At 37.6% G+C, this 13,627-nt stretch overlaps 1 protein-coding gene across 2 annotated transcripts in view; it reads left to right on the plus strand.

Annotated features, from left to right (window-relative positions):
- epha6 (eph receptor A6) overlaps window positions 1–13,627 on the plus strand; it is a 115,264-nt gene that overhangs the window by 36,569 nt on the left and 65,068 nt on the right. The window lies entirely within an intron of this gene.

Genomic DNA, 13,627 nt, shown 5'->3' on the forward strand with positions numbered 1-13,627 from the left:
AAATTGTAATGAATTGTAATATACGTGTAGTGTTCAAAGAATGCTGACCATGCAAAGTGGTTTATGCACATTATTTGCACTGTTAATTAAAAAAAAGGAGATAAAGCTTATCAGAATAAATTCATTTAGGTGGTTTATGAGCTGACAGGCTTGAGTGACCTTACTCAACTTTCCATCATTCTCTGTGGCAGCGTGATCTAATGCTCATCCTTTGTACTTCACCGGGTGAAGATATTGCTAAAACTATGTTGTATTTTTCGAAAAGTAAAAAATGGTAAAATGTGAAATTTCCAAACTCATACTACATAATAAATGTGAGCTTTCCAGAAAGATTTGAAGTGGAGGGGTACCATTGGCTTGCGCAATAGCATGGCTTGTTGTTTAAATTTAGAACCAGCAATATCCCACAGCCCACTTACAAACTGAATAATAGGAAATTGTTTCTCACTAAATAAAACCATAGCAGGATACTTTAACCAATACAATCACTTGATGAAATTGTACAATCAGATGAGTATTTTACAATGCCTTAGAACAAAAAAAACCCTACATTTTAGAATCACAATTGCTATTGTTGCTGTCCTTCAGAAACCTCAGATGTCCAAATTCCCTGTTTTTCAGGAAATGTAAAAAAACTGTACTTTTAAAATCATTCAATTCTCAACTCAGAGTTGACAAACACTATTTTATACTTTTTATCAGTTAGATATTTGCAAAACCTAGTGACAGACATAAAAGGTGAATAATAATGATTCGTTTCAGGTTTCAGAAGGACAGCAGCGATATGCATCTTGTGATCTGACTCTGACATTTTTTAAACCAAAAGTAACAGTATCACTTACGTACATGAAAGCAGTAAATTAGGAAAGTGTAAAAAATAATAGGCCCATCTTTCTAAAATGTATTTTAAACCTAAATGTATACCAAATGTAAATATGTCTAAAGTATACTCCTTTTTTTCTAAAACACTCTTGTGTGTACACACCTACATACAGTATATTACATATATATATGTGTGTGTGTGTGTGTGTGTGTGCGTGCGTGCGTGCGTGCGTGCGTGTGTGTGTGTGTGTGTGATAAATAATACTGTCTAATAAGTCTAACTACTTTCTTTTACTTCTCTGACTAATTTGTCTAGGAGTTGGATCTTACATATTCTTACAGTAGCTTGTTAATTTTTTTGTTACTTGGCAAACAGTTGGTACACCCATTGAAATATAATTCTTATGGTTGCACACCATTGAAGCCCTGCTGTCAAAATGCCATTTTTGTGCTCTCTATTACCTGCCTGTGCCCATTTCCTGCCACCTCTGTGTCTTTCTTTCTCTCCGTACATTATCTAAGCAGATCACTCCTCAGATTAAGGCAGCAATCGCACTGGCACCTGTCAAAGCCCTAATCAAATCCCCAGTGCCAGGGCGGCTTCCGCTGCAAAGTGAATTCATAATAAGCTCTTCTATGCCCATCAGAGGCCAGTTGCTCAGCATGATTCAAACTCTTTCTGTGTTTGTGCGTGTGTTTGTGTATCAGGAACAGAAATAGACATAGAGAGTGACAATGAGCGTCTACAGTGATACTGGGGTTATGCTTTGGGCACCTCCTACTGTAGTAGCAGTTTATAATCTTGCTACCAGCTACTAGCCATTTTCACTGCTCTGCTAGAGGAGGCTTGGCAGACTGTCTCTGCCAATGAAGTGTCATTATTTTTGCCGAACATATTCTGAAGTTGTTCAGCTGTAAAGCATATCAATGACTCAGGTCACCACTTCAGAAGACGTTAACAAAACTGGTCAAGAAGAACTTCCTGTGTCCTGTTGTCACACCACACAAAAGTTTGAACAAAATATAACCAACAGAACATTGAACCAAATCAAAATGTTAAACGAATGTCTTTAAGATTTAACTATATGTGTAAGATTCAAACAATAATAATAAAATAAAATAAAAACTAGAAGTGCTTCTGGACCAGCATTTACATCTTGCGAAGTGGACTATTGAAGGAGTGTGTAGTATACGCTTTGTGTTACATGCAAGTGTAACATGTAGAGATAACTTCAAGTAATTCTTTAAAACCTTGAATTCTATGAACAAGTGGCACATAAACTGTATAATGTTTGGCTCAAGGTATAACGTGAGTTTGCAATTCCAGTTGTTGCTGCTAACAGAGAAGAAATGACACACATTTAATACTTGTGTATTCAGGAAAATAAGAATACAAAAAGTTAATATTGTGTATTTATAAGGCCATATTATATATATTATAAGTCTGACAAATGTTCTTAAGCTTACAAACGTTGCTTTCTCTTCCACACCTCAAAGCTTTTTGTTTATTTGGGCTTTTTATGGATCTTTCAACACATCTTTCCTCAGCCTTGATCCTGCAGACTTAAACCGGAAAGCCAGGCAAATATTTCTTTAACTATTGCAGTAATGCAACATTTCTGTCTTTCCATGCTTTTAATTCCAAAGACGAAAAGGTCATGTAGTATCTGTCTTTTGTATCTTTTGCCATGTCTCACCTTCATACACCTGTTTTATCCGTTATACCAACAACTGTCTTCTGTTTGCTCTCCTTCTCTGTCGTGTTCCAGGTCTCTGCTGTGTTGCATCAATACTCCTTTATACCAGCTGTGAGGGATTGTTGGTAAAGTACACACCGATCGTGTGTTCTGACTTTAAGGTTTACTTTGCCCCAGGACTGAAGGAGAAAAGAAGGATACATTGAGCTCAATTCAAATTCTGCTGCAAAATCCTTAGTCTTGTGTAGCCAGAACATTGCCATAAGGTCCGATTCACATTTCAACTCACTGCCAAGCATGATGAGCAGGATTTAGGTTCAGTGTTTTTTCAATGTGTGTGAGGTTTCCCACTAGGGTTCTTAAAGAGAATGACCAACAAGGTCAACCGGCTTCACCTGAAAGACTGTGCTGGATGGCAAAGCTCACCATCTAAGATTGGCAGGTGAATAACATAGGGTGCTTTTACATCCATCCACACCAAAAGAAATCAGTCTGTGATTGCCGGAATAAGGTGGCATTGGTCCGCTTGAAAACTTTAAAAGTAATCCGACCCGATGAACCAGGCTGTATACTTTATTGTGTAATGACAAAGATTGCTTGAAAAGCAACAATGTGTGTTTTGCAATGACTCTCAAGCTGAATTGTGGGTTAACCTGGAGCAAAGAGAAAGTGAAAAAGGGCCAGACAAGTATAATTCAGAACAACTGTCCGAAACACAATGTTTAGCAATCGTCTCAAAGATACAAGTTTTATTTGCCTAGTTTTACAGTGTAGTGCTCAAAATGATGAAAGCTACCAAAAAATACAAAAGCCAACAGAGCTGTTGTCCATTCCTGACGGATGGCTCCTCTAAGGGGATAAAAGAGGCACACTGTGACAAAAGAGAAGCTTACTCGCATATGTCTTATATTAATACATTTAGGCCTGTTTAGAAATGTGGCCATGTGAAAGCAAACTGAACCAAGTAGGAAATGCCTCATTGTAACAATTTAATAAATATAGTCCTTGCTATATAAATAGCAAACAATCTTCAGATCTGAAAACGCCTCCAGCAGTCAAACTCTGTTCAGCCTAGACCAGAATGGAAATGTATGCTTGGCTAATAGACAGTATGCCACTGCCAGCAGCAAGTATGGTAGCTTTCGGGCACCTTGAAAATTTGGCGGCTAAGATTTTGCAGCTGAAGATTTTAAATGGGGTGAATAGCAACCGTACATATTTTGGGTTATATATGGAACTGAACAACTTCATCAGAATGAATCAGACTTTTTAGAAATGTTTAAATCCATTTGTTTTAAATATGGACTTTGGGATTGTTGTGTTCCAGTTAAGCTGCAGTTGTGACTGGCCCCATTTCTGCATCTCCGCATGCAGCTAGCAGCTAATTACAGTCATTTGTTAGATTCACAGCTAATTTACTTCTTTCTTCTATTCTTTCGCTCTCTCTTCCGCTAACTTTCTTTTTCTGCCAGTCTGTCTCTGTCTCTTTCTCCTTTTCTTCCCCTTGTTGTGCATTTTAATTAAACCAACTGCTAAATAAAGCCATTCCTGGCATTCAGGCAAACTAGCCTGACCCTCAGTGCAGGATCCTTTCTGCAGGACTGAGACGATCTATGAAGCTTTCCTCTAGTGTAGCTTTCACAGCATCAAATGTCTCTTCCCTGTCTGTGAGGTCATTAAGGCTAAAGACACAATGAATAGAACAGAATGTACTTAATGGAGCGTGGACATCATTTTCTTTTAAAAAGTGCTGGGGACAGTTTCAGACAAAAGTAAACTTTTAATTTAATTAAATAACTTGCTATTGCACCAGAGCAAGAATGTTCCTGCTTCAAGTCCCTTTTTGTTTGCATGTTCTCTCTGGTTTTTACCGGCTTCCCCCACAGAACTGGAAACTCCCTGTAACCCCAGTAGGGATATGCGATATAGAGGATGGATGGAATTTATTTGTATTTGTCAAGTAAACTATGTTCAGTTGGTAAATGTAGAGATCTGCATTGCCAAATCAGTTACGACTTAGTTGGACTAGTGATATTGTTCACTTTAAAGGGATAGTTTAGGCTTAGAATGACATTTCTGTCATGAATTACTCAGCCTCAAGTTGTTCCTCAAACGTTAAACCAACTGTTATCTTCGCAACACAAATTAAGATAGTTTAATAAGGTCAGAGAGCTTTCTGACCCGCATAGACAGCAACGCAATATACACTCAAAGCGCAGAAAGTAATAAAATAACCCATGTGCCTACAGTGGTTCAACCTTTTTGTGCAAAGTAAAACAAAAGTTACGACTTTAATTCAACAATTTCCGGACTTCTGTGTCAGTCTCCCATGCGCATCCACAAGAGCATGCGACACATTCACGTGGTACAGACACAGGAGCCCTGTGTGTAGAGTACATGTGTGAGCGTTCTTCGTCAGCACCAAATGCATGTGTCGCATGCTCTCGTTGATGATTTGTGTTCAGAAAATGAACAAAGTTCTCATGGTTGTGGATCAACTTAAGGGTGAGTAATTCATGACTGAATTGTCATTCTTTGGTGAACTATTGCTTTAAATATGAGATCTCGGTAAGAACTCACCTAAATATAACAAAAACATTTTAAGTACAGATTTACATACACTGTAAAAATAATCCCGTAAAAAAAAAATCTGGCAGCTGGGGCGCCAAAAATATCAATTGCATTTTCCCCTGTTTTCTTGTAAAAAAATCTGTAATTTGATGGTTGTTGGTCGTATTTCAAAAGTAGACTGTAAAAAAACTGTAAAAAATTTCCACCAGCTGGGGCGCCAGAAATATACAGTAAAATTTCGTTTTTCCTGTTTTTCTTGTAAATTTGCAGTCTTTTCTGTAATTTGACAGTTATTGACCGTATTTTGAAAAATCTGGACATTATACTTGAAAAATCTGTAAAAAAAAAAAAACTGTACATTTCTGTAAAATATGTTTTTTTTACAGTGCAAGCTTCTGATGACCATTCACCAAGAATGAAGATTACACAAAGAATTTAAGATGAATAGGGATTATGGCTATTAGTGAGCCATTAGTGAGACTGGAAATGCGTTATTTTTAAAATTATGTTTTGGTTTCTTTTCACCTTTCACACATCACATTTTTTCCTTCTTGAAATTTCTGTTTTTCTCGTTCTTTTCTGAGCAGTCAGACCCCCTACTGAATTCTGGACCGTACTCCACATTATGCAGCAGAACACAAGCACAAGCAAAAACCTTATGCTTTCTGTCCCTTTACTGTTTTACCCCAATTACAGAGACAACTCAGAATATCTCCAAATCCTGTCACTCAGAAAGAAACTTAAGAGTCAACAGACTTTCTTTATTTCTTCTTTTTGTCCCGGTCTGCTGTTTTCCCCCTTCTTCTTTTGACTGAAACGGCAGCTGAGTGGACACCAGCACAGCAGGAGATGCCATAAGAGTTTCTCTCCTTTCTTTCCACTTTTTTTTCTTTTTGCTTAGTCATATTGGGCACATGAAGCTTCAAACGCTTCTCTGAATCTGAAGGTGGGGATGCTCTCTTTTAAAATATTCATCCTAAACTTTTTTCTTTGTTTAGGCAGTGCAGCCAAGGCGAAGGGGAACGAGAAATGCTTACTGCTTTGGTTTGTGCTGTCACTCTAGATATCTGCAGCAGATATTTCAGGTTAGAGAATAATAACAAAAACTAGGTGTCAATATTTTGAGAATATTACCTTCAGTGTGCCATTGTAGAATAGAAAAACCGACCACAAAACTTTGCCAAATGCAATATGGGTATCATAACATTTTTAGAGCTGAAAAGTCCTCTTTATTAAAGCTGTCATTTACATCTGTATGCATATAAGACTATGATATAAAAACAAACAGTAGTGACAATTATTCCATGGGGTGTTAAGTGAGACAGAGGCATTAGAAAATAAGCACAGCTATGTTGGCAAGACAGCAAAGGGACCAGTGGTGCATAAATTACTTTATTTATTTTGAAAAATGCTGTCAACATGAACCTCATAGTGAACGTCAGTACTGCATAGTGGAGTGAAGAGGATCTCTTGATATGTTTGATGGGTGATATTAAATCCACTCTCTGGACTATTTTAGAAGTTGATTACCTTTAATGGAATACACATTGCATTGTGGGATACCACAAATGCATTTTATAATAGGATAGGCTACTAGTAAGCATGGTATTGTCGTAGCTTTTCAGAAATTTTGCAATTTTATTACATATCTTTAAGACATTTAATAACTCACACAGAACAAAAAAGAAACACTTAAAGATACTACACTAAAACATCAGTCCGTGATGTACCGCAGAGGGTATCTTGGCATGTTTAAGCGTGATAATAAATGTACCCTCAGGGCTATTGTTTTAAAAAATGAAAGTTGATAACTTTTAATGGAACGCTCGTTGCCGTATACGTCTGTTTTATGCTCAGACTTTAATTCTCTGCAAGTGGAATGATGCTTATGAAATGTGCATTCAAACATTGTTTACCCACAAGCATTTGTTTGCTGCTTGTGTGTGTATTTCTATTTAACCAGACACAGTTGCTACAGAATAACTTGTTTGTTTTCGTTCCCCTCATCTATCTAACACCTCAGCTGGAAACTAGTCATGTACAGATGCCGACACACACCCACAAACCCGCAGCATGTGCACTTGCACCCTCAAGATTCAAGATTCCCCATGAATTCCACATGAAATCCATATCGTCAACTGATGTAGAATGTGAAGCAGTTCTGTTCTCTTTCCAAGCTCTTCACGTTGATATTCTGGAGACCCATTCCAGCCCCCAGAGTGATGAACGGCTGGCCATAGGCCACATAGCTCCCCTATCCATTATTGCACCGTCAAACTCACATCGTTCATCACACTGATCTGATGTGTAAATATTAGCAGCAGTGTTTAGGGACGGAGCAGTGGTGCTGAGTAACATCAGGAGAGAATGAAACAGACTGCCAGACAGGCAAGGAGAGAAAGAGAGAGAGAGAGAGAGAGAGAGAGAGAGAGAGGCAAGCACAAGATACAGAGCAACAAAGTTTTCTGGCCTGTCAGGCGATGCTGAACTTGGTGATCTGTTTGTTTATGTTTCGCAGCTGCTTGGTAATGACCTACAACTTCTGCTCCTGGTGATAGATCAAACTCCACCTGATAGAATGTTTGTCAAGGCTTATTTCATTTCAGAGGCTGGAGATTTAATGGTTCAGAGTTTAGTGTCGTGTAAAGCATCCGCTTGCAATACCTACGTAAAGATACCTTAATGGAGGTTGACTCAAGTAAAATAAAGAAAGATAAAAATCCTTAGAAAAGTTCTAAAGTACAGTAACTTACAGTATATTAGGTTTTCATGTAAAATATTTTAATAACATTTTAGGTTATTTAATTAAATGAATATGTTGGCACAATTATATTTTTGTTAACATTTAAGTATATACCTTTAGATTTTTGGATAATGAGAAACATTTAAGTAAAAAAATTGAAGTTATGTTATCATGTTGTCATTCTCATGCTATTCCAAAAGTGTTTTCCTATAAAAGTATAAAGTCTATTCCTATAAAAAGGGGATGTCTCAAGCCTCACTCTCCATTCACTTGTATTGGGGTTTCACATGTCCAGTTTCATTTATGTACACTGTAAAAAAATAACAGAAAATGCATTGGTAATTTTATTGGTAATGGCCATTACTGTAGTTACTTTACTTTGCCATTACTATACATTTATTTAACGGACATTTCCATTAATGTTAAAACACAACGCAACGCAATGCAACATTTAAATTACAGGTAAGGCAACTATTTTTAAAGATTTTTTTCAGTGTATTTATTTATCATCGGCTCTGTTAGATAAGTAAACAATGCAGAGTTACAAGGAATGTTTAGATAAAGTGTAGGGAAACATCAGGTGTAGTCCAGACTCAAGCTTGCATTGCCTGCGTAAACAACATTGGTCAGATGTGCCAATGTCTGCAGCATTGGTTCCAACCACATGTCTGGTCGGGATGATCCTGCTTTTAATCAATCTGTCTGTGGAGTACCTTTGAGTGAGAAACATAATACTTTAGATCAGTCGAGTCTACACACTAAAATGTTCTACCATTAAATTAACTCCTTTAGAGTAGAATTTAACTGAATAAAACTATGTGGGAGTGAATTTAACCTAGCATGGATTGATTTAGCATTACAGATGTTTCCTGGATAGATTTGTGCTGTCTGGCTTCTCTCCTTTCTTCTCCTCACCTCTTCTCACTTGTTTCCTAAATAGACTTGCACTGATGCCTCTCATTTCCTCTCATCCCATCTCATGCTCTTTCTTGTGTTCTTCTTTTCTCTTTACTTTTACCTGTTTACTGAAGACTTGTCTAGTTCTTCCCGTTTCCTCTCCTCACATCATTCATACAGTACCTGTTTCCTGGATAGACCTGCACTGCCTGGTACTCTCATCTTGTCTCGTCTCCTATCCTGTTCACTCCTCTTCTTGTACCTGTTTCCTGGATAGACTTGCACCTCTTCTCACATTATTTCTGCCTGTTTCCTGAATAGACTTGCTAGTCTCTTCACCTCCCCTCTCCTATCGCCATTTGTACCTGTTCTGCACTCTCTGCTGTAGGGCCATCCATCACAGGCAGCGCTGCATTGCACAAACAAGCTGAAGTGCTGCTCCATCCTGCCCCTGCAGAGCTTTCATGCCTGTGAGTGGATCTGTACTCCCCACTCGACCCTTTAGCTCCTGTATTGTATTCAAACCACCGTGCCAGCAGCCCCAGATCCTCCCTCCCCCTCACAGAACCCAAACCCTTTTTAACTGAATAATCTCTCAGTTTACAAGGCACCTGTTTCCTTCAGGCGGGGCGGGGGCGGAAGAATCCTCTCACTTCGGCTTATTCACTTGTTAAGCTCAACCAAACTGTTCAGGGCTGCGAAGGAAGATTCTGAGCTGGAGAACTTTCCAATATGATAATTGTACACTGCAGGCATCCCTCTGCTGATGAGATGACATTGACTGAGATGAAGGGATAAATGGAGACGGATGTTGAGCAAGTTTTTGAGCAGTTTGTGTTTCCGTGGTTTGTTCTTTTGGGAGGAACCAGGAGGAACTAACAAAACACAGAGGATACAGAAAGACTTGTTTCACTTTGAATTGTCATCCTTGTAGTCCACCTAGAAAATACTGAGAAGGTTATAATTGGCAACGTTTTATAGTTACGCAGTTATCGGGAGTAATTCAATAGTCGTGTGCACGTGAACTCAGAGGGAAGAGATAACTCTTTAGCTCTAATTGAGCTGGGTTGAGCATTTTGACGTCTGGCTTTTAGCATTTAAAGTGAAGGAATTGCACAGCAAGCAGCTAAATTCCTGCAGAGCTTTTCTGCAAATGATCTTAAAAACTTTTGACAGGTGAATATGCAAGAGAGCAGAAAAAATCATTTCCTCTATCATGAGAGAGAAATGCTAAAACACAACAAAATGCAGACGTCTAGAGTCACTTGTGGTACCCAGGTACTAATTGAAATGACAAACTGATGTATAATGTGTTTAATTTTAAGATGTTTAATAAGAGCGCACTGTTTTTTTTCTCCTTCACCTGGGTGAACATATGCAAAAATATTCAGGTTATGCAGATTCGCAGTTTGCCAGCAGTTGCATCGCACCAAGTTGAGGCTTGAACTTACGATGACTTCAGCTTCCCTCTCAATTTTTTCTCTCTTTTTTTTCCCGAGCGCCGCTTCAAAGGCCAGTGTGATCAAAGCAGTCTGAGCGAGAGAAAGGGAGGGAGGCAGAGGCAGGGAACGAAAAAAACGAATGAAAACTCCCAAACGAACAGAAGAATGCGCAAACAGGGCTGTCTACACAAACAAAAGCAGCGCACCACAAATTCTCTCATTCTCTTTTCTCTTCAGAGCTAAATTTCTGTCAGACAGACTCGACATCTCAATTGACGCAATTGATCTGTCATTTTTTTTTCAATTTCAGACCCCCAAGCTCGAGTGCAAAATATAGCAGCTCTATCATGACCCAAATAAGACATCATGTCGTCTGTGACGCATTAGAGATAAACTTGACAAAGTGATGTTTAAAAATGAGGAAGAGCAGGTGTTTTAAAATGGAGAACTTACAGATGATAGGGAAGCTTTCATTTCCCACTTAACATCAGAAACAGCACAGTGTGGGGCTGCCTGACATACCTAAAAAACTCTGTTTCAATATATAGAGATTATTGACAATATTCAATAGGACCATATGTCTTGTTATTTATAAATTCACTAAAATGTGATTTTTCACATTTCAACAATGTTGTTAAATAGAAAAAAATCACAGTACTTTATGCACTCTAAAAAATGTTGGGCTTTTTCAACCCAGCATTGAGTCAAAATTGGACAAACCCAACGTTAGGTTATAAATTAACCCATGCTGGGTTGTGTAACCCAAAATGCTGGGTTATTTTAACTCATTGTTATGTCAGATATAAACATTTTTGTGGGTTAATTTAAACCAACATTTGGGTTTGTCCTTTTTTGACCCAACGCTGGGTTGAAAAAGCCCAACATTTTTTAGAGTGCGACTTTAGAGTACCTTTGTTTTCTACTCAGTGGATTTTTATTTATATTAACCATCAATATTTAGCAATTTTCAGCTCTTTTAATATACTAAAAGTATACAAATGTGTGGGGACAGAAATCACAGAGACACTTTAGCCATTTAATTTTTTGTCCATTTGGTGATGTAGTTTTTATAGGTCAATGAAAATTAAACCGGTGTCAAATAATTTGTATCAAAAGCTTCCTTTGATTTCTGGGTAACTTTGCGATGTAAATTAGGTTTTTAAACCAAGAAAACTGTTGATGCTTGCAAACAATAGCACTTGGTTATTTTCAGCCTTTTGAACACACAGACTAAGTTGTGAGCAGTCAGGGAGTGTTTGATTTTCATTCTCAGAAGGTGAGAAAGGATGCCGACAGATTTGAATACTAATGTGTGACAATTGTTGTGCGAGATGGCAGGAACAAAATTACAGCCAATTAACATGGAATCCAAGACACAATGATGTGCTCTTAAAAGAGGCACATCTGAGCTCTAGTGTGTCGTAATAATGAGAAGAACAAGGCAGATGAAACAGCTTGTGTTTTTTATCAAATCTTCTGTCCCCAACAAATCTCTCCAACTTGTGACCTGAAATGAAAACTAGAAGAGTAAAGATTCTGTTACTGTATTGTTATGCATTATTTCAGATTCAACAAAATAAAATTGCTAAAAAAAATGTTTTAATGTTTTCCTGAATACTCTCCTTAATTCGTAAGAAATAAAGAAAGATGACTATAGCCTTTCTCTTTTATGTTTTATTTACCCAGAGGAAAAATGTTTTGCTCATTGGATGCTTTTTCTAAGCTCAAGAGACATACTGTAGTTGTGATTCTCCTATGTTTCTTGATTAAGTGTCAGCAGTATATCAGATATTTCTCCTAAATTCCATTAGGAGAAATAAGAGTAGACACAATTGAGACATGAGAAATGTCTGAGACTTAGTTGAGATTCTTATTTATCTCTCATTGTACACTGTAAAAATTAAAGGTTCTTTGAGGAACCATTTGGGGTTCTTCACATTGCCACACAGGCGGAACCCTCAGGGGAAACTCAAGGCACCGCTTAATGAAGGGCGGTTCTCTGAGGAACCCTCAAGGCTTCTTGGGGATCCCTTTTATTAAAATGGTCTGGAACCATCTTGCGTGCTTCAAGGCACCATTTCACAGTTTATATTTGCTATTCACAATATTTTAATATGCATTAATACTAAAACCAAATACAAAGCAAACAATTTATTGATAAACAACAACAATTTAGATAAATATTCACAGAATAGGCAATATTGTACAATTCTAAATTCATGAAATCAAATGTATAATTAATATTGTGTTGGTGATATTGTTATAAATTCATTTTAACAAAACTAACCAAATAATTTGCCTTAACTTTAAATATAAATACAGAAATATTTCAGGTACTTTGTACTGTACAAAAGTACAATAGTAAAAAAGTCCAGCAAAAACGTAGTGTCTCATAGCAAAGCCCACACCAATGGTAAAGTTGTAATTTGCCAAAAAGCAAATCCTTGCGAGCAAGAAAAAAACAATGCTGTTTTCTCCAAATGGGTTTACAAATTGGTTTACAAATGTAACAATAAACAAAATATTAAAATGCCTGGAAGTCAATATGGTTAAGGAGTACAATAGGCTATTTATAGCAACAACTGTAATAATCCACTTCAGATTTGTAGCGAGGAAGGCGGGACGAGAGCCGTGGGGCAGGAAGGCGGGCCTGTGGCGTCAGTGATAATGAGTATCAGCTGTACGCGCACCGGTCCCGCATGCCTCACGGGGAGCTAGGGAGCATAAGAGGACGAGCGACGGGACTGCCGACGAGAGAGGACCGGGCCCGGAAATGTTAAGTTTTATTTAAGTTTGTGTGGCCGGCAGTCGACCGTGAGGTGGCTGCCGGCCTTTTACTTCCGTGTTATTGTTTGTTTATTTTTGATTAAAGTTTATTGTTTAAATGTTCGCCGGTTCCCGCCTCCTTCCTTCCCTACATTGAACTTTGTTACAAGATTATTCCGATTTTTTCATTGTCAGTGAGTATTTTTACATGTGCAAATATAACAAATAACATAATAATATCATAATAAATATAATACTTACTTTTTTTGTCTGCTCAACAGGAAAATACAGAAAATTCTGAGGAAGAAGGATAACAACAGAACTGAATATGATAAAAAATATTTAATTACAGACAATTAATGTAACATGGGTGGGGAAACCATTCAACAAAAAACAAAAAGTAAAAAGAGCTATACATTCACAAAAAGTGGCTAAAAGTCATTGTTTGTCATTTAACACTAGCGTTACCCATTTAACGTTAGCCCCACAAGCTTCAAAATTAACTTATATTTGTTAGCATCTCGGCTGTAGAACAAGCGCTGCTTTCACTGTGTAAATAAACGGTTTACTTTAAACAGCCAAAAAACGGCCATACAATTAGACGTGTCAGAGTATCAGTATACATTTATATAAATAGTATATAGTTAGTATATTTAAGTTATTTATTTATTTTGACTTTACTTACCTCC

This window comes from Triplophysa rosa, linkage group LG4 (genome assembly GCF_024868665.1).
Source record: "Triplophysa rosa linkage group LG4, Trosa_1v2, whole genome shotgun sequence".
Classification (NCBI taxonomy): domain Eukaryota; kingdom Metazoa; phylum Chordata; class Actinopteri; order Cypriniformes; family Nemacheilidae; genus Triplophysa; species Triplophysa rosa.